A 22,062-nucleotide genomic window follows, 5' to 3' on the forward strand; every position below is an offset into this window, starting at 1 on the left:
AGCCTGACAAGATTGGGAGTGGCGAGGCGGCGAGGGAGGAAGACGTGCAGAGCACCTCGACGGCCCCTAGTCACCGTCCCCAGGACCGGAAGGGGGGCTCTATCACAGGCACCGGCAGAGGAAGGTGCCAGAACCCAGCCAAAAGACCCCAAAGGGAAGCGGAAGCACTAGGGGGACGAGCCTTTTCCCGGCGACCGGAAGAAACGGTAATGACGGCGCCGGGAAAAAGGGGGAGAGTCAGGCAGACGGGCGACAGGTCGCCAGTACGAGACGAACGCGTCGATGTGGTCGTACTCCTACTGGACGGCCTGCCTCCCATCTTCTCCTCCCCCAGGCTTTATCTCCATCCACACCATCCCGTAGGAAAGCCGAAGCTCCAGCCCAGCACCCCCCTCGGAAAGGCAGCAAGCAGTTGGGACAGCCGAGGGGCTCGAGGCGTGCCGTGCCCCACCTTGGCGGGTAGGAAGGCACGCCTCTTGTCGACAATGGCCCCAAGACCTCCGGGAGGGGCGATGCTGGGATTACCAATGGCCCCCAGCTCTGCTTCCCGGCCAAGCTTCAAAGAGACCAAGAGGTTCACCGCACCAAGGACCAGGCTCACTCCCCGAGCATCAGCACCAACATGAGGCAGCAATTACCCTGAGCAGAAGCCTGGGGGATGGCCCTGGGCCTTTCCCTTCAACATTACCAGAAGAAGCAGAAAACCAGGAAAGAAGGAGGAGAGGGATGCAGAGGTGGATCACTCTGCCTTCCTCCACCCCTCCTTTTATAGGCAGGCCGAGGAAGGGGACTGCTCCGTCAACAGGCAGCCGCCGCCCTCCTTCGCCAATTCAACATGGACGGACCCACTTCAAGATGCTCTTCCCCATCACGCGCCTCTGTTACCTACCTCGCGCTATGCATGCGACATACGTAGCTAAGGATAAGAGTGCGCCGTGGGAAGAGTAATTTGACGGTTTCTACCCCGTGTGTTAAAGTCATTCACGGGCCATCACTGTCGCGGCCCCACCACTATTAGCTTTAACACCACATGCGGGGAAATCGGAAACTGTCCCAAAGATCAAGACTAACGAAGCAGCAAAGAAAAACCTTACGAGGCCAACCCCTTCAGCAATTCTGCCTGTGCACTTAATAGGCCCTACCCCGATGATGCTCAGCAGCACGTTCAGGGCAGGCCCGGGGGCTTCTGTCGGTGCAACAAACCCTGGGTCCATTGCCCAACTGTGCACATGCACAAGATCAAGATTGGAGCACCAGCTTAAGTTAGAGATCGAAGAGCCAAGAGACTTGGAGAGATCGAGATCGAGCCAAAGGAACAGAATATCGGCAAGAGAAGGGCCTCCCTTGCTGGGCAGGCGAGCCCGGCAAGGGGCCATGCCACCACCAGAAGCAAGCAACCAAGACTCCCCGGCAGCGCCTGCCGGGGCTTGCGGGGCCTGAACCACCTCGCCAACCGCACAAGTACGACCCACGTCGTCAATCAGTGCGGTGTCAAGCTGCCAAGTGATTAAGTGGCAGCATTTGCCACATGGCGGCCATCTCCTACAGAAGAAAGAAACCCACAGGTGACACCCGTCCAGCGACGTGTCAAGAGAACAGGTGCGGAGCTGGCGAGATAAGCCCGGCAGGCCTTGCCGGGCAGCTAGTGATGTGACACTGAGCAGTGCGTTTAATGCACCCTGTCAGCCCGCAGAGTTAGGTATGATAGCACTGTTTGCTATCATATCAGTGGGTAATCGCTATTTTGCCATGGTGGTGACCCCTTAATCTATAAAAGGAGGCCCATGGCATTCATAGGAGGGGGTTAGGGGGTTGGAAACTTGACAAACCAAAGCCACCATACGCTTGTGGTCACCGTAGACCTGGGGCAGGCCTTGCCAGGCAAGTGTACCACGCACCACCACGTTCATTTCCACCATAAATCTACCAAAGCAAGAGTAGGGTCTTACGCCTCGCGGCGCCCCGAACCTGCGTAATTTGCTTGTGTGCTCTCTGCCGTGCTGCCGTGCATTGATCTGCTCTTTGTGCAACGTGACGTGCCCCGCCAAACCAGCAAGGGGCCGCCCGATCCCATAGGCGGCCGTGGATATCCCCCGACACTAAGGCCGACATGGCTACGGCAAATAGGTTGTACACTTGTCGCTTCACTTATTACTCTACATTCATGTCGATCCATTAGGGCTATTTTGGTTCAAAGGAAAAACATAGCAATAGGAAATTTTCCTATGGCACTCTACTATTCAATTATTCATGCATTTTGTTGAAAGGAATGGAGCAAAACATCCACCTGGACCTACTTTTCAAAATCCTATGCATGAAAGCAAGATCAAGTGCATTAGTGGCAGAATAACATTCTAACTGTACACGCTTTCATATGGTTTCACTTTTAATTTGGCCATGTTTCTTTCCATTCCTCTGCTCTTCCAATTCCTATGAACAAAACACCCAAGTTGACAGAAATCCTGTGTTTACAAATGCTCTGCTTCCCACGTGCACACCTATCCTATTCTGTTGTTTTTCCTATCCCTACGTTTTTAGAATCCTGCGAGCCAAAGGAGCCCTTACAGAATTACTTCAGTTACAGGTAGGTGTCAAAGAAAACTTTGTGTGGTTTGTCCTGCTCCTGCCGCGACGTTGTCCACCTCACCCAAGCTGCTCCATCGACAGAAGCATCCACCAAACCAGACATCATGACTCCCAACTGTCTTTCGCTGCCTCAGACCTCCTTCCCTGCCGCCGGCACCCACCGCAATGGCATCACCAACATCGACCCAGCAGATGAACTTGAGGAGTACACGGGTCCACGAGAGAGGCCGCACTCTTTTGTTTCTGCTTATGTTAAGCATTGCTTAATATTACCTGCTACTTTATCGTCCTGTTCACCTCTTAGACTCCAGGTCAGGTCCAAATTAATGTTCAAACTTGAGTTTTAAAATTAGTTGTGGGGCACATATCGAGGCAGCAATGAATAGTATCTCTGTCTATTATCTGGTTCACCTAGGGTATGCCTATGTTGTTCATCTTGGGTGGGAAACAAATAGTAAAGCAATTATCATACGTCTTTTTATTAAATTAAAGCTATCATCAACCTGCTATCATTATTTTTGGATCCATCAGCTCGTTGTTATCATCACTCTAGATTTATGCATGCTCTCCTTGCATAATCTCACTATATTTTTTTGTATGCATGTTAGATATTGTATGCAGTCATGCTGAACATGTAGAGAAAAAGAGAAGAGTTTTGCACGGCACTACAATGTCATGCAGACATTGCTCCATGGTGGGTTCAATTGCAAGCCCCCCCCCTCTCCAAATTGTAATCCAGAGGAAGACATCTGTTCTGAGGCGGATTCAGACACAGCTGACCACTCCTATTTACCCCCAAGGTGTTTGCTCTAACTTGGCATGATGATGTTAGTCATATCATGCATATGTTGCCTTGCAGTGCCTACTTTCGACCTCATATATGTCATCTGCTTAGTTTAGACATGTTCTGTAATGCCACCTGTTTAGTTTCTATATCATATATGTGAATTATGCAGTGTCATCTCTTTTAGCCAGCATAATATATGTGAAATATGCAATGCCATCCTATTTAACCAGGCATCATAAATTTGAATGATATCTTGCCCATCCTTTTCTTCATTACATTTCCATTTGTCGACAATGTTTGTACATTAAACTACTCTTCCCGTGAATCAGCCATTTGAGTGGGTGATGGAAAAATCTGGAGTGAAAACAAGGTCTTCAGAGCAGACAATGCTACCAGTCAAAGCAGATCTCTTACTGGGTCCCGATAGCTCCTCAGAGAGGGATTCAGAGACAGATGGCCCGTCTTATTCCCCCACCGAGGTGTATGCTCTAACTTGGCACGGTTATGTGTCTTCCTGCATTTACTTGTTTGTTTGTAGTCACTGCATTTCTTTTTCCGCGTTTTCTAGTGGCCACAATAACCTATTTTTTATAACTAGGCCACAGTAACCATGGCAACACACGGACTATTGTAACCATGGTCCTGCTACCAGCTGTAGTGACCATGGGCCTCCTACGGGACGTATGATCCATGGTCCTTCTACGGGCCGTAGGATCCATGGGCCTTCTACGAGCCGCATGATCCATGGGACTTCTATGGGCCGTAGGATCCATGGGCCTTCTACGCGCCGTCTAATCAATGGGCCTTCTACGGGCCGTATAATCATTTCGCCAAACATGGGCCGTACTATTCATGGACCAATAACGATCCGCAAAATGGGCCATAAACGGGCTAGAGTGGAAATCGTCTGTTTATGGCCAGACCATAATGGGCCGTTAATAGGCCGTATTTGATGATGCTATGAAAACAGCCCAACGGGTTAACGTGCCACAAACGGGCCGACTGTGACCACGGGCTGAATTTGGCCCACAAACGGAATAGGCCAGCAACGGACCGTAACTAACCGAATTCTAGAAATGAGCCCAAGAATAAATGGGCCCTTAGAAGGCCGAAAGTTAACATGGGCTGGAAACGGCCGACGGAATAATGGGCCGTTGATGGGTATAAAGCGATACACTGTTCATTATGGGCCAATTTCAACTCGGGCCTTTAATGGGCCCAGAGTTACAAAGGGCCTCCTATGGGCCGAAAGACGTCATGGGCCGAAGTTACAACGGGCTAGAATCATATTGGACGGCCCGGATGACGCTACTGGGCCAAATTCCGGTAGGCCGTGACGGGCCATGAGTTAGCGGGTTGTAAATGGGCTATATGCGAACATGCCATTAATAGGCTTTCTGTGGGCTGGCCCGCTACCTTTTGACCAAGTCAAACAAGCCGGCCTTTTAAGTGGAATGGGCCTTTGTTGGGTCGTGCCACGTGTCGACGTATCATAGGCGCCTTTGGTCCAATGAGTGGATGACATCTGTCCCAGTGGTGAGCCGACACGTGGTTCATCTGGCCATTGAGAATTTTACACGTGGAAAATTCCCATTGGTCCGGGCTGTTAACGGGTTATCGGATCCAAATCGGAACCTGATAGCTTAACGGCGACCCGTTACGGTGGATGCCGTGTCAGTCACCCTTGACGAAAGCACTTCTATGACACGCGATTTATCGTCATGGAAGTGGACACTTCCGTTATATGATATAGAAACTAAACAAGTGGCATTACAGAACATGTCTAAACTAAGCAGATAACATATATGATGTCGAAAGTAGGCACTGCAAGGAAACATATGCATGATATGACTAACATTATCTTGCCAAGGTAGATCAAACACCTTGGGGGGTAAATAGGAGTGGTCAGCTGCGTCTGAATCCGCCTCAGAACAGATATCTTCCTCTGGATTACAATCTGGAGAGGGGGGAGGGTTTGCCATTGAACCCACCATGGAGCGATGTTTGCATGACTTGCCGCGCAAAAATCTTCTCTTTTTATCTACATGTCTAGCATGACTGTGTACAATATCTGACATGCATACGAAAAAATATGGTGAGATTATGTAAGGAGAGCATGCCGAAATCTAGAGTGATGGTAACAACCAGTGGATGGATCCAAAAATAATGATAGCAGGTTGATGATAGCTTTAATTTAATAAAAAAGACAGATGATGAACAACATGGGCATACCCTAGGTGAACTAGATATTAGACAGAGATAATATTCATTGCTGCCTCGATATGTTCCCCACAACAAATTTAGAACTCAAGTTTGAACATTAATTTGGACCTGACTTGGAGTCTCAGAGGTGAACAGGACGATAAAGTAGCAGGTAATTTTAAGCAATGCATAACATAAGTAGAAACAAAAGAGTGTGACGTATCTTGTGGACCCATGTACTCCTCAAGTTCATCTGTTGAGTCAATGATGGTGATGCCGTTGCGGTGGGTGCCGGCGGCAGGGAAGGAGATCTGAGGCGGCAAAAGATAGTCAGGAGTCATGATGTCTGGTTTGGTGGATGCTTCTGTCGATGGAGCAGCTCAGGTAAGGTGGACGATGTCGCGGTAGGAGCAAGACAAACCACACAAAGTGTTCTTCAACACCTACCTATAACTGAAGTAATTCTGTAAGGGCTCATTTGGCTTGCATGATTCTAAAAATGCAGGGATAGGAAAAACACCGGATTAGGAGAGGAATGCAGATGGTAAACAGAGCATTTGTAAACACAGGATTTCTGTCAACTTGGGTGTTTGGTTCACAGGAATTGGAAGAGCAGAGGAATTCAAAGAAACATGGCCAAAATAAAGTGAAACTATATGAAAGCGTGTTAGAATGTTATTCTGCCACTAATGCACTTAGTCTTGATTTCATGCATAGGATTTTGAAAAGTAGGTCCAGGTGGATGTTTGGCTCCATTCCTTTCAACAAAATGCATGAATAATTGAATAGTAGAGTGCCATAGGAAACTTTCCCTATTGCTATGTTTTTTCGTTGGCCCAAAATAGCCCTAATGGATCGACATGAATGTAGAGTAGTAAGAGATGCGACAAGTGTACAACCTCTTTGCCGTAACCGTGTCGACCCCAGCATCATTGGGTTGGTCGCTGAAGAAGTTGAGGCAGAGGTGGTTGTCGGAGGTGTGGAGGAAGATCTGAGGAATCTGTAGATGGCGTCAAAGGCATTGCTCTGTTGTGATGGATCGTTCCGTGGTTGGAGCAGCTCCGGTGAGCCATAAGACGTCGAGGCTGAAGGAGCACAAGACAGACATGGTTAATCTCAAGTGGGATTCTAATAGCATCTCCAATAGATGATGTAAAATACATTACCAAAAAGTGATAGATGTAAAATGTACATCACCAAAAACCACCTGACTACAACAGATGAGGTAAAAACTGTTGACTCTGAACTTAACTGTCGAAACTGAAATTTACTTTGGAATCTGAATGTTACTGTTGAAACTGAACGCAATGGTAGAGAGGCACTTCATATGTAGTTTAGGGAGGGCCTGCAGTTCATCTTCAACCTGCACCCCCCTGAGCCGCTAGCCACCACCGTCCGAACCGCCGGCACCCGCTGCCAGTGGCCGGCGGCGCTCCCGCGCCGCCTCCCTGCCCCCAAACAATTCCCCACCGCCGGTCCACCGCCGCCCTGGCCAGCCCTCTAGCCCCCGCACTCCGAGCTTTTTCTTCGACGATCCCCACGCCACCGCTCCACCACCGCGCCCCCCACCACTGGCGACCACCGCCCCCACCCTGAACCCTAAGATACATAGTGGGGTACCTCTCCGGCGAGCCCCCCTCCCCGCTGTGGGTGGTTCTTCCTTAACTCCGACGAGCCCCCCACCCCCAGAAAATCGACTGAACCAACAGTCGACTCAGTCGACTAAAGTGTAGCTAAATTAGAGCAGAGCAGCAGCACGAGCGAGGGGGAGAGCAGAAGCAGCAGCAGCGCGAGTGAGCGAGAGCCGGAGCAGCAGCAGCACAAGCGAGCGAGAGCCGAAGTAGCAGCAGCAGATCCGACTGGTATGGACGCCGCCGCCGAAGGGGCCTCGCACTGGGGGAGAGCCACCATGGAGATGTCGCCCGCGGCGCCGACTTTGAGGTAGCCGCTCCATGGGGGTGCGGGATGGAGCACCGTCGGCATCGGGGGGTCGAGTTAAGGAGAAGGTGTGATGCGATGAGTGTACAACCTCTTTGGTGGCGCCGAGTAGGCCTCGGCTTCATCCGAGGAGTCAGTGAGGATGCTGCGGTTTCGGTGGAGCAGGTTAAGGCGGCGTTGTGGGGATGGAGCAGCCGCGATAGACGAGGCGATCGTCGGAGCAGCTCCTTGGAGGTGGAGGACGGGGCGGCTGAACCGGCGGGACGACAAGATGGACGACAGATCCTCATCCGGGGAGGTGGATGAGGGACATCGAGCTGTTGCGGTGGACGACGTCATCGGGGAACATGCTCTGGGTGGGCAGCGGTGAGGTGGCGGACGGAGGAGGGTGGGGTTTCGCGGCTGGAGCGGAGAGGTTATGGCGGCCTGGGATTTCGAATGGAGAAAAGGAGGCGATGGGAGGGGGGAACAATGACTTAGGGACGCGCTTGTCCAAAATGTAGGGTGCGTTACAGAAGTACCCCCATCGATTTGAACTAGCTGCCCTTTCGGCTCAGGGTCAGAAGGGGGATTTTGCGTATCGGGATTTGGCAGCTGGAGGGAGTTTTCGCGCGCGTTGTAATTTCGGGATAGCAAGGCGTGGGTTGTGAAGGTGCGAGTTTTGGGAGCACGATATCTGAATTTTCAGGATATAACAAGGCGCGGGTTGAATTTTAGGGACAAGCCTAACGTGTAATATTGTACTTGTACGTACCAAATCAATTTTCACTCCCCTCAATGAAAAAATGAAAAAAGTAAAACTATTCACACCACACAAAGAGAGAGTCTTGTCCTGTTTTACTATACAAATGCTATTCAAAGCTATGAATCCATGTTATGTCCAATTAATTTTTTTCGGTGGTTGTATAATGCGTGTAACCTACTCATACCAACATTTTAGTGCATTACAAATGTCTATACTACCGCTGCAATTCGAACTAAATTTGAATTCGTTTCTCTATTTGAATAAGAATCTACAATCATGATTGTTGCCAACTTCAACCATCATTCGTGTATTACATTAACAACACACCACATGATTACTATAGAGATAGATATGAACTATGTGTACTATATGAACTCGAATTCAATTTTTTGAATACACTTGATGTTGATTCCAAATAATAGTACATTTGACATACTAACTAGATATTCATAATCTAAACCATGTTCCATACGTAAACCGTGTTGATCACACAAAGTATAGTGCCCTGCCCCTACATTATGACAAGTATTTAGCCCTGAGCTGCGAAAGCCACACATTAGCCCAAATTATAGTCAATGTTCTACATTATGATATATTCTTCAAGTATCCGTATCCACTTTTTTTATAATGAATTATGATCTCTGTTCGTCTTTTACACCTTCGAGATCCTCTTCTCTTTGTAGCTAGCTAGTGCTAACTTTCTATCGTGCATGCACACGCCTGCCCCCCTCTCACCCTCCCTCAGCGTCCCCTCCATCACGCACGTTCGTTATTTCTCTTTAGGTCGTTCACCCGCGGTGTGTGTAGGCCCACCCCCGGTTCCTTCTTTCTGGCACACACCGGTCGATATACCTCTCTAGCCAAGTGTGCCTACCACAAAAACATTCTTCCCCTCTTCTCTTCACACCGTCCATGCCCCCCTATGTCCAATACGGTTCGACGCAGGTGCACACTCCCGCCCCTCTTTTCATCGATCTCATACTCGCACGCTCCTCCCCCCTCAACATAGTAGGCCTCTCGCACCACCTCCTAGCCGCACCCCTCTCCCCCTATCTGTCTCTCCGGACCTTATTTGCTTCTAACACATTCATGCATGTATACGTACCGATCTCCCTACATATAGCTAGGTCGACTATAATTCTTTTTCCCCACACACCGATACACTTACCTCACTAGTTATGTCTCTCCCTTTCTCAGACACACGACGGTTGATCTTCATATGTAGTTATGTATGCTTACCACACCCATATCGTCTCCCCGCATCATCCTTGCATACCTCCCGACCCGTCTCTCACACGCACTTGCATAGACAGACAGACATCCCCGGCCCTCCCTTATTGATATTGCACTCGTACCCTCCGTTTGTCTAGCAGGCCTCTCCCACCATTTGTGAGACGCCACTCCACCACCAACCCTCTGACACTCTACCTTTATCTTTCTCCCAACCTTATCCCTCTACTACACATATGCATGTATGCCGATCGATCTCCCTCAATACATAGCTAGGTCTCTCTCCTTCTCCACACATATACTAGTCGATCTACCTTTCTATAGTTAGGTCTCTGCCCCTCCCCCCCCCCCCCACACACACACCGATAGCAGAACGTTGTAGGTAGGTATCCATGCCACAGAGAAAAACTACACCTCTGCCCTCTCAAATTCCAGTAGGCCAGCCGCCCTGTATCTTTGACATGGGCAAACACAAATTCGATGGCACTCTTTATCGATCGCGCTGCCACACACTTCATCCCTGTTTTCGATTCTATCAATATCTCATGCCGATGATCCCTCCACTCTCTTCTCGTGGATCGCTCCCTCTATATATGATATATCCATGACTCTGTTTCACACACATTGCATATGTTATGTTTTTTGTTTGAGATATCATTAACACATTGCCTCTGTTTCGCACAAACCATCTCTCTCACACCCACCCACATACGTACCTCCACCAAAAGAAGAGGTGCACGCAGGACGCACGTACTCACGTCCCGTTCCCAGCCACACCCGCGTGGGTACACGGTGGAGTTCGTTTCTATATGAAAAGGCAGCCCACGTGATAATTTGACGCGTAGTGGTTGTTTACTCGAAGGAGGGTCGTGTACCACGCGTAGACGGAACAAAGCTCGACTTGACGCGTTAGTATTAAATAGAGTTATATATTCCTCAATGGCATGTACCGAATATAAAACGATTGTCGTGGGGAAAATGGAAAAATCCGCTCCACTATATACAACGTAGCCTGCCTGCCGGGGTTTGTCTCCCATCACACCATCTCACACAAGGCGGCGGTGGCCTCTCTCTCTCACCGTTGGTCAGTGATCCGGCCGCCTCCCGTCCGCCGGCGGAAAGGGGGGATGTGCATCGTTTCTTCGTTCAACGGCGTTGAGGCAGCACGTCCTGATCTGCGGTACCCACGTTCTCTCTGACCAAGCTCCGGCGTGGCAGGGCCTTCGCCACTTGCTCGTTGCCACAGTATGGGCAGATCCCGGCCACCCGCGCCCTCCTAGTTTCATCCCGACAACCCTCAGGTACAGCTTCCTCCGGCCTTGCCCAACTGCACATCTTCCCACGTTGCTACATGTGGAAAATCCTGCATGTGGATCTTCTTTAGTTGTTTGCTTAAAACGTATCTCGGCCGGCCTACTTTCCATCTTGCAATCTCGTCCTGAAACCATTTTTGATAAACCACCATAATGTTATCTTTCCCTTATTACATGGAATATGCTTCTTTTTTGTCGGCGTATGTGTCTTCAACTCGTGTTATTGGGCAGTAATTGTTTCCTTTCTACCTCCTTTTGCAAACAGGGCTATCCATTTCACCTTGTTGCTATTGCGACCTTTTAGTGAACTGCACAAATCCCTTTTTTCTTAAGAGTGTTTTGTGCAGTTCTGCCAAAATGTCACACGGGCAATGTTTTTACAATTTTGTGGGACTACAGAAAGGGAGATTTGTTTTGCTATCCTCCTCATCCAACTCCGTGCCTAATCTTCTCCAACAAGTAGTTAGTCCTAAAGAGAGACCGCAGAGGTGATCGGCTTCTATTTGTGTGTGTTATGTTTCATCATCTAGTTCCACTATTATTGTAATCACACTGACTATATATCTTTGCAAACAGGGATGGTCAGCTCGATTTTAGTGGAGCTGCACAAAATGATCGGATTGTGATGTCCTCCATACACCTCTTTTTTGGCTACAGAGTTGGGTGAAACTAGCTTCCAACCAATCAACACTGTGCCCAGGAAATGGAGCCATGCCTACGAACAACATCGATCAATTATATTTTTTTCTTTATTTGTACACCCTCTCACAACTTTGTCTTTAGTTGTGATGTGAATATTGGCCCATATCTGCAAACCATTGAGATGCATTAGCAGCCATGGTAGTTTCATTTGTGTTTGATGGAATGTTGTAACGAGATAATCTTGAGGCAAGAGGACACATGAATCCTAAGTTGAAACCTTTTTTTCCTGCGGGAACCAAAGTTGAAACCTTCATAGCATCACAGTACAATTTCATTAAAATTATGCGTACATATAAACAAATCCTGAAGGATTGATAACAATGCCAGAAACAATTCAATTTCATTTCGCCGACATGTGGGACATCCTTCATCCGGCTCCACCTGCCATGCAGCAATATTGATTGCATAACTGCAGGGAAAGATTCACCCCGGTCATTGCACCGCAGTAATAATGACTAGTGAGCAGTCAAATCACAGAGCCCCACCTTCGCCACAGTAAGTTTCTTGGACAAAGCAACCATCATTTCTTTGTTCGCTGAATCCGCTGGTACTCCCATATTCCCAGAGTAATAAGTTGCTCGGGCGAAGCAACCATCACTTCACCTTTCCCATTGGAAGTACTACTCCCTCCTTTCCGGTTTATAGGGCTTAATTTGAAAATCTCTTCAACCAAGGTAGATGATGAATGGTGGAATTAATTCCGTAGTTTGCAAAAGTAGTACTCTCGTTTTCTCAAAAATTTGTGTAAACCGATTGTCGGATTACGGGTTCCGGCAAAACCCTTGAGGTTCGAACTCTGGGGTGTGCACGAAGATCTCTCACCAGTATCTCAAAGCTTAGCTCGCTGAACCTGAAGAACAAGGGACACAAGAGTTTATACTGGTTCGGGCCACCGATGTGGTGTAATACCCTACTCCAGTGTGGTGTGGTGGATTGCCTTGTAGGCTGGGATAAACAAGTACAAGGGAAGAACTACCTCCTGAGGAGAGGCGTTCTTGAGCTCGATGAGCTTGTGTGTGTGTGGATGGAATGGATCTGATCCAAGATAAGTTGGGGCCGAATCCGTTTCCTCCTACGGTGGTGGCTAGTCCTATTTATAGAGGCCCGGGTCCTCTTTGCAAATATTAGGCGGGAAGGGATCCCACAACGGCCAATTTGAAGGGGGAAAGCTAGTACAAGCTATCCTGACAAAAGGTGGTCTTCGCCTGCCAAAGGCTCTGGTGGTGACGCCGTCGCGGGCTCCGTGATGACCTCCGTCCTGCTGGTCTTGGTCTCGTTCCACCGATATGGAAACCTTTGCCTAATGCCTCGGGACTCCTCGCCTGCGCCTGCTCCTTTAGCACCGAAGAGGAAACCAGTACCCTGTGCCCGCTAGCGCCCGCCTGGCCTTGGTCGTCATGGCTCACGTCACGGGAACCTCACGAGGTGTCCCTCACCTTGATCTCTCCGCCCCTCACGAGCCAGCCTAGTGAGGCTGCGCCTGAGGAGGTCTTGTGTCACCCTCCTCGCGAGGGTCTTGAGTATCTGCTAGTGGAGATGGGCCGTACCAGGCCGCTAGAGGAGCCACGCCGTGGGCCGCAGGCAGGCAAGTCTGGGGACCCCCATTCCCAGAACACCGACAGTAGCCCCCGGGCCCAAGGCGCGCTCTGACTTGGCTTCGAGGCGAAGCCAAGGGGCAAGTGCGGAGCGCCGCGGGCCCCAACCGCCTGCGGCCTTGATTGACGCGTGGCGACTGATGGGACGTGGGTGTCTCCGCTTCCCCACGCTGCCTCGGCAACCGCCCGACTGACAAAAGGTTGGCGCGGCCCGCGCTGCCTTCATTGCTCCCCTTCGCCTCGCTCCAGATCCCCTTTCTTGCTCCCGGTTCCCAAAGACTCCAGATCCGCCCAAATCCTCCTCCGAGCCTGCCGCCAATGGCGCCCAACAAAGCTCGGGCCGCCCCTCCGCCGTCCTGGTACAAGCCTGCGCCGAAGGCGCCGGGCGTCTCGGAGAAGAACCTTACCGCCACGCTCCTGATGACGGCAGAGGGCGATGAGAAGAGGAAAACTACACTCCGGGCTGGCTCCGCTGAGCCGGAGGCCGCGGGTAGCACCTTCTACCCCTTCTTCATGAGCAGCATCGTTGCGGGGTTGGTTCCCCCCTTCTCCGACTTCTTCTTCTCCGTCCTCAGCCATTACAAGCTTCACGCCCTCCATCTTCATCCCAACTCCATCCTCCTTCTGTCGATCTTCGCCTTCTATTGCGGGGTGTACGTAGGGGTGATGCCGTCTGTGGCGCTGCTGCGCTGCTTCTTCTATCTCCGGGTCAAGGACGGCCCCTGATCGGGGTGTGCCAACTTCGTTGCAGCCAACAAGACCAACGCGATATCGAAGGCCGGGAAGAAGGCCGAGGGCTTCAGGAGCAAGTGGGTCCTGATGGATGCCAAGTGCTCTCAACCCCGGCTGGTGCTGCCGACGGAGATGCCCACGTCTCATGACGGGTGGTTCCGCATGAAGCTCACCGACCCTCAGGCGGAGTTGGTGCTGGAGAGGATGACCGCCGACCTGAAGCCTATTGACCCAAGGGCGGCGAAGCTGAGGGCGGCTATGATCTTCAAGGAGTTCATGGCGCAGCGCGTGACTCCCCTCCAGGCGCGCTCGTGCCCCTTGTGGAAGCTTGGGGGCGAAGGAGACGACCTCCGCCTGCGTCCGGAGGCCCTGTTTGACATGGAGCTAGGCGCGGCCCTCCGCTCCTTGGTTCGGGACGACCAGGGGTACCCGCCGGACGCCTTCGTTCCCTTGTACCGCCGCCCGGATGGAGCGAAGATTGTCGTCTACATGCATGTCTTTGATGGGGGTGGTCTTGTGCCGCTGCCGCCCTCTGAGGCCCCGGCGGTGACAGTTCCGGTGGTCGTGTCCTCCGGCGATTTTGGCAAGGAGGAGGAGCAGGACTCGGCAGACACCCCGGAGGGGTCTGGGAGACCTCCCCTCCGCGCAAGGCCGATCTCCTCCGCGCCTTGCCTGACAACGATGACGCTGGCGACCACCCAGTGAGGGAAGTCCTGCCTCGTGCTGGGGTCACTACGAGGTCCAGGGTCTCCCCCTCGAGGAAGCCGCTGTCCGATGCCCCGAGGAAGAGCAGATAGTCGCTGATCTCTCGGGGTGACGCCCCTGCCTCGTTGCCGCCCGGAGCCACCGCGGCCTCGCCGGCTCTTGGGGCCTGCGCGCCAGTGCCCCAGGCCGCGAGGCCCCCAGTCTCCGGACTTCTAAAGAGGCGGCGAGACTACACCACCGTGGACCAGTGAGTATCCTGCCCTGACCTTGCCTTTGCTCCTGCTTCCGCTGCGGCTTCCTGAAGTTTCCTCCTTGCGCTGCTAGGCCGACGTCGTCATCGAAGAAGAAGAAGAAGGAGGTGGCGGCCACTTCCTCGGGGACTCAGCAGCCTGGCACGGCCACACCTCCTCCGGCGCAGGAGGGCGGCGATGGCGCCCGCACCTCTCTGGCCCGGTCTTCCTCGCAAGGCGCAGTGGAGCGTCCCCAGGGGAGAGCGACCCCTGACGCCACGTCGGCTCTCGAGGCGCTTGTCCCCGGCTCGCTGGCCGAGGCCCAGGTGGCTCCGGGACTCCTTGTTTCTTCTTCCGTCGCCGTCAACCTGCAGGTCTTGGCGATGACGCTGCCTTCTCCTTCCGTCCCACCGCCAGCTCGTGATCCTTCTGCCTCGCCTAACGCCCTGGAGCATGCTCTTTTTGCGCTGACCCGGCTGCGGGGTGATCTTCAAGGCGCCGACCGCTGCCTAGTGGCCGGACGCCTGGAGCTGATCTCTAGCTGGTTGCACTCTGATGCATCCATCCTGGCGGCGCTGAGCCAGGCTGCGGTGGCGTCCGAGAAGGACAAGCAGGCCGCCGCCCAAGCCGCGGCTGCCTACGAGGTGGTGCTGAAGGACGCCGGGGATGCCTAGGATCGCTGCCGGTCGCTGGAGGCCGAGCTGGAGACCATGCGCAACGAGCGCGTAGCCGAGGCTCGCGACCGCAAGGCAGAGGAGGAGAAGATGAAGGCCCGGGAAGACGCGGTCAATGGTCGTGACACCGAACTGGAGCAGTCGGCGAGGGCGCAGGCCGCAGAGCACAGCCGCCTGGAGGAGTTGGAGAAGAAGCTGGAGGCTGAGAAGACCCTGCTGGAGGCCAGGGCGAAGATTCTTGCCGAAGACCGCGTGGCCTTCAAGTCCCTTGAGGAGAGATCCTGCGAAGCGCTGCGGGCACTCTACGAGAAGGGCTTGGAGAAGCCGCCGTCAACGGATGACGAAGGCCCCATCCAGCTGCTTCCTTATCTTGTCGAGGCACTCGAGGGTGTCGTCGACGGGATCGGCCCCATGGTGGAGGGGGAAGCCAGCGCGCTTTCCTCTTCGGCTCCGACGCGTGTCTTCAGCCACCTACATCTTCGCAACCCCGGCGCCGACCTCGACGAACTGCTCGAGCCCGTGGAGGAGGCGCGCTGCACAGCCGCCGCCGCAGACATGGAGGGCTAGGTGGAAGCCCTGTTGAAGAAGTTCCTCGCCATCGAGCCTGCTCTTCCAACCGACGGCCCCGCGGATCCTGAGGCCAAGGCCAACAACACGACCGACGGCGCCGCTGCCGGCGGGAAGACGCTCCCCGGCGACGGTGCCCAAGGCTGAAGAAAGGGCTTGCTGGCGAAGGACGGCGCTCCTTCTCGTTTTACTTTCCTGCGAGATTTCTTGTGACATGAGACGTGCCTCGTGGAGGCGTTAAAACTCTGCTTGTCGTTTGGGGGACAATATGTTGTGTAATAATTTATTTAGGCTCCGCGATTTCCTTCCCGTTTGCTTGATGTTCTACGTCGGCAGGGCCTGACCCCGCGCATACCTCAGCCACTGTTGGGCCGTCCGAATCACCAGGACGGACCAAGGGCTGAGGGGCTACGTGGCCAGTTAGGCTCCTGAGTCGCGATGCTCAGGAGTCCCCCTTGACACGCAAACGGCCTGCGGGAAGGAGCCGCAGAAGTAGGTCTTAGGGTTCTATGTCGGCAGGGCCCGACCCCGTGCATACCTCAGCCACTGTTGGGCCGTCTGGATCACCAGGACGGACCAAGGGGTGAGGAGCTACGTGGCCAGTTAGGCTCCTGAGTCGCGATGCTCAGGAGTCCCCCTTCATGCTCAAACAGACCTTCATACCTGTCCTCGCTGAGGTCCCGCTTGGTAGTGGCGCGCGACGACCAGGTCCGAGGGACCTGGCAGGGCGGCGTACGCTAGGTAGGGCCTAAGCGTAGCCCCCGTGCCCAGCCCCCTCGCGCGACTCTCTCAAGGGGAAAGCGTTGCGGTGAGGCTGGACACTGAGCCGAGTGGCTCCCTGAGGTTGGTACGGCCATGGGGCCGCCCTCAGTTGTTTATCACCAGCACGGAGCGTAGCGCTTCCGCACTTGCACGGGCATAGCCGCTCCTCGACCATGTCGACTGCCAGCACAGAGCATGGTGCTCCCACTGGTGCGTGGGTGAGGGCTCCCTCTGAGTGGAGCCCCCGCGGCGTGTACAGCCCCGCCCTGACACGTGGCTTGCACGGCAGGGCTAGACGAGGTGTGTCGGGGCACTCGTGAGCTAGCGCGGGACTCACGAGGCCCTACCTCAAGGTGGGTTGCGCCTGGTCTTGGTTCTTGATAGCTTCAGTGATCCTGCGAGATGGTTAGGTCACCTGTGCCAGACGAATTTCCTGAGGCGATCCCATGAGAAGGCCAGACACCAACGACCCTAGGAGGTGACGTGAACGGGGCCGGCCCGCCAGACAGAGCTCAGTCATTGGGTTTATCAACGCTGCAGGGACGGACCCGAGCACAGACGCCGTGCCAACCCTACTCATGCGAGGAATCCTAAGGGAAGACAACCGGCACGCAGCTCCCATGGCAACGAGGGTGGTTGCGGGTGGGGTATCGATGTACCAGATAAGCAGGTAATAGCCATAGATAACTCATGCAAGGAGACAAGCTAGCTTAGGTAGATGCAAGAACGATACATGCCACTGGGATGAACCCGAGCGGCCTGGGGATGATGCATGCCAAGGGGCTCCCCCAACAGAGTAAGCTGAAGGTGCAAAAAGATACATGCCGCAGGGATAGGCCCGTGCGACTTGGGAATGATGCAGCCTGAGGGGCGCTCCCGGCTGAGTAAACCGGAAAATGTCACCTGGTTCCGTTGTCGAAGGAGTGTTGAGGTAGCTGGCGGTACGCTGAAGGGGTCGCTCCTCACGAGCCACCAGGGCCCTGAGCCTCAGGAGGCTCTAGGGGCTCGGGTGGTTCCTAGAGGACCGTCGCCATCTCCGCCCGGACCGCGTGATACCTGGCCTCCTGAGCCGCCAGGATGCTCCGTAGATGACGCTGGTAGGTGACAGCCGCGTTCAGTAGGCGAAACAGCATGCGAACATAGCTGTGAGGTGGACCCTCGCACCGGCCAACGTGCGAAGGCCAGAAGCGCTCCTGAGATGCAGCCCTGTTGAGCCCTGGAATGTCGATGCAAACGCGCAGCCCGCCGTCCTCGCCAGGATGGGGAGCTGCGCTGGGTGGTGGGCGGCGGTCGCCGCGCATTGTCCTTGCTTTCTGAAGCTCCTGGATTGCCTGGGTGATGAACTCCTGAGCACCAGGCGCTCCTCGCCTTGTGCCCTCTTGAGGGAAACGTGCAGCGAAGCACGCCTCCATGTGGTGCCCGAGCGCCTCCCTCGTGACATTGGCTAGGTCTGAGGCCCTCCAGAAGAGAGCCCCCGAGCCCAGCTTGAGGAGGTCGCCTGGCGTGCCTTGCTATGCGAGGGAGGGAGGCGCCCCGGCTGCAGATCCTGAGGTGGTGCCACTGGAGACACTGCTTCCCTGAGGCGCTGGGTGGATTAGCTGCTTCTTCTTCTTGGGGATGGCATCTGGAGGGTACACGATGCCTTCATTGTCGGGGTCTTTGACTGCTGCAGCTTGGAAGGCGCACTCCAGGGAGCACACCGCATCTCTTTCTTCGCAGGGGACCATGGTGACTCCGCTGCTTCCTGGCATCTTGAGGACGTTGTCACCGTGGTGGGTCACTTCCATGAACTTGGCCAATGCTGGATACCCGAGGATGGCGTTGTACGGCCGACGGATATGGGCGACGTCGAAGTCAATGAGCTTGGTGCGGTAGTTGTTGCGCTGGCCGAAGGTGACGGGGAGGTGGACCTGCCCTATTGGGGTTGTGGAGCCGTCGTTCACTCCTGAAAAAGGCTTGGTAGGCTGTAGCTGATCGTATGGCACTTGGAGGCTATCGAACATCTCGACAGACAGGACATTGAGCCCTGTGCCGCTGTCGATGAGGGTCTTCGTGACTTGGACGTTGCTGATGACGGGTGAGCAAAGCATCGGGAGGGAGCTGGCGGTAGCCGCGCACTTGAGCTGGTCCGACGAGCTGAAGGTGATGGCGCACTTCGACCACCTGAGCGGGCGCGTGGCCTCGAGCCTGGGAAGGGCCGCGTTCACCTCGCAAGCAAACTGCTTGAAGATGCGCTGGGAAGATGGGGCCTGAGCACCGCCCAAGATGCAAGCGGTAGAGCGCGGCCCCTGGAAGCCGCCAGCCCCCTCGTCCTGATGGTGGTCGTCGTTCCTTCTTGGCGGTGGCGGCAGCGAAGGGAGGCCAGGATTGCCCTGAGGACGGTCCTCATGAGGCTGGTCCCTCCGGGCGCCCTCACGAGGCTGGTTCTGCCAGTGGTTCTCGCGAGGCCGGTCGCGCCACTCCTGACGGGGGCCGCGGTCGTCCGAGCGTCCTCCACTTCGTCCTCCTCCTCGGCCGTAGCCCCGGTCGTTGCGCTCGGGGCGTCGACCGAAGCGTCCATCTTGAATGGCCCTGAGCTCTTGTCAGTCATTGGTGTTGTGGCTGTGTACGTTGTGGAAGGCGTAGAATGGACGACTGCTTTTGGACGACTTGGGGTGGTCCCGGCCGTGCTTCGTATATGGCTCCACCGCGAGCACGGCTACCCCCTTGCGCTTCACATCCTTGGCCTTGGCTTTCTTCTCTTCTAGGTCGGCACCAGGGAGTTCGAGGAGGAAGAGGCGCCCCTCCTCAGCTCTCGCACACTTGGTCGCCATGTTGAACATCTCCAGTGCCGTGCATATCTCCTCGTGGACAGCGAGCTCCTCCTTCATCTTGACATCACGGACGCCATCAGAGAACGCTGAAATGATGGCCTCGTCCGTCACCTTGGGGATCTTGAGGCGAACTCTATTGAAGCGCTGGATGTACTTCTGCAGGGTCTCTCCTGGCTGCTGCTTGATGCGGTGTAGGTCACCCGCGGCCGGCGGGTGGTCGCAAGGGCCCTGGAAGTTGGCGACGAAGCGGTCGCGCATCTCATCCCAGGAGGAGATCGAACCCGGGGGCAGATTCAGGAGCCACGAGCGAGCACCATCTTTGAGAGCCATGGGAAACCAGTTCGCCATGACTTTCTCGTCGCCGTTGGCCACCTCGATGCTCAGCTCGTAGAGCTGCAAGAACTCCGCAGGGTCGGGGGTGCCGTCGTAGCGCGGAGGCAGGTCCGGCTTGAACTTGCCTGGCCAAACGACGCTACGCAGCTCCGGAGTGAAGGCACGACAGCCTGCTGTAGCCACCGGGGCCCGCTGCGGGGGCGGAGCTTGGTCTTGATTCCTGTGCACCGCTGCCGCAGGTGGCACGCGGTCTTGACGTGGTGGCGTCGGGAGTGCGGGAGCGTCTTCTCGCGGTCGGGGAACTTCTTGGCAGCTTCCTTCTTCATGCGCGGGCGCCCGGCGCCGCGGGTCCCGCCGAGGGGCTGCGCATCTTGGTGCTAGGGCTCCGCCTTGGGGCGGAGGCGGCGAAGGCGCTCCGGGAGCTACATCGCCCGCCGCTGGAGGAGGGTGAGGCAGCGCGAGGAACGGTGCGGGGGAGCCCCCAGCGGCGGTGACAAGCTCGACGATGCGGTCCAGTCAGTCCTCGTAGAGGTCGTCGATCGGGCGGTAGCGCAGGAGCTCACGTGCCATGAGCAGCGCGGCCTGCGCGTCCGTGGGCGCGCGACGAGCGTGGGACGACGAGCCGGCCGGAGTCAGTGACGGGGTAGCAGTGCGGCCGTCTCGCCGCACAGAGGGGTGCAACGAAGATGCTTGCTGCTCGTTTCCTGCCAGGCCGGTGGCGGTGTTGGCGGCGGGCGATGGAGAACGACGGGGAGGCCCGTCGATAGGGGCTGTCTGAGTGACATGGGCGGCCAGGGCGGCCCAACGCTCGGCGCGAGCTCGACGCGCGTCTGCCATGGATGCGGTGGAGCGTAGATCGACGGAAGGGAAGCCTCAGTGCACCCCTACCTGGCGCGCCAAATGTCGGATTACGGGTTCCGGCAAAACCCTTGAGGTTCGAACTCTGGGGTGCGCACGAAGATCTCTCTTCCCCTAGCTCACGCTCTCACCACGATCTCAAAGCTTAGCTCACCGAACCCGAAGAACAAGGGACACAACAGTTTATACTGGTTCGGGCCACCAATGTGGTGTAATACCCTTCTCTAGTGTGATGTGGTGGATTGCCTTGTAGGCTGGGATGAACAAGTACAAGGGAAGAACTACCTCCTGAGGAGAGGCGTTCTTGAGCTCGATGAGCTTGTGTGTGTGTGGATGGAATGGATCTGATCCAAGATCAGTTGGGGCTGAATCCGTTTCCTCCCACGGTGGGGTGGCTAGTCCTATTTATAGAGGCTCGGGTCCTCTTCCCAAATATTAGGCGGGAAGGGATCCCACAATGGCCAATTTGAAGGGGGACAGCTAGTACAAGCTATCCTGACAAAAGGTGGTCTTCGTCTGCCAAAGGCTCTGGTAGTGACGCCGTCGCGGGCTCCGCAATGACCTCCGTCCTGCCGTCCTACTGGTCTTGGTCTCATTGCACCGATATGGAAACCTTTGCCTGACGCCTCGGGACTCCTCCCCTATGCCTGCTCCTTTAGCACCGAAGAGGAAACTAGTACTCTACGCCCGCTGGCGCCCGCCTGGCCTTGGTCGTCATGGCTCACATCACGGGAACCTCACGAGGTGTCCCTCACATTGATCTCTCCGCCCCTCGCATGCCAGCCTAGTGAGGCTGCCCCTGAGGAGGTCTTGTGTCGCCTGCCTCGCGAGGCTTGGCTCCTCGCGAGGGTCTTGAGTGTCTCCTGGTGAAGATCGGCCGTACCAGGCTGCTAGTGGAGCCACGCCGTGGGCCGCAGGCACGCAAGTCTGGGGACCCCCGTTCCCAGGACGCTGACACCGATGCATTAATTACACCACATGCATGCATGACCACTTAATGACCAAGAACTTATACATGCATTGGTGAGTTTTTTCTTCATCCTTGCATGCAGTGATTTAATACACCTTGAAATCTGAACATGTGATGGTAAGTAGTAGAATTGAGAGTTATAAACGGAAAAACAAACTTTTTGAGATGAGCCCTATAAACCGGAAAGGAGGGAGTACCTCCTTTTTTTTATTCTAGAAACAACCACACATGAATATTGGACGGCAGCAGCACAGCAACTGAATCAAAAATCGAAACCAACCAATGAACTCCGAGACTAACTAATGGTGAGCGTTTGCTAG

The sequence above is a fragment of the Aegilops tauschii genome, chromosome 2 (genome assembly GCF_002575655.3).
Source record: "Aegilops tauschii subsp. strangulata cultivar AL8/78 chromosome 2, Aet v6.0, whole genome shotgun sequence".
Taxonomy (NCBI): Eukaryota; Viridiplantae; Streptophyta; class Magnoliopsida; order Poales; family Poaceae; genus Aegilops; species Aegilops tauschii.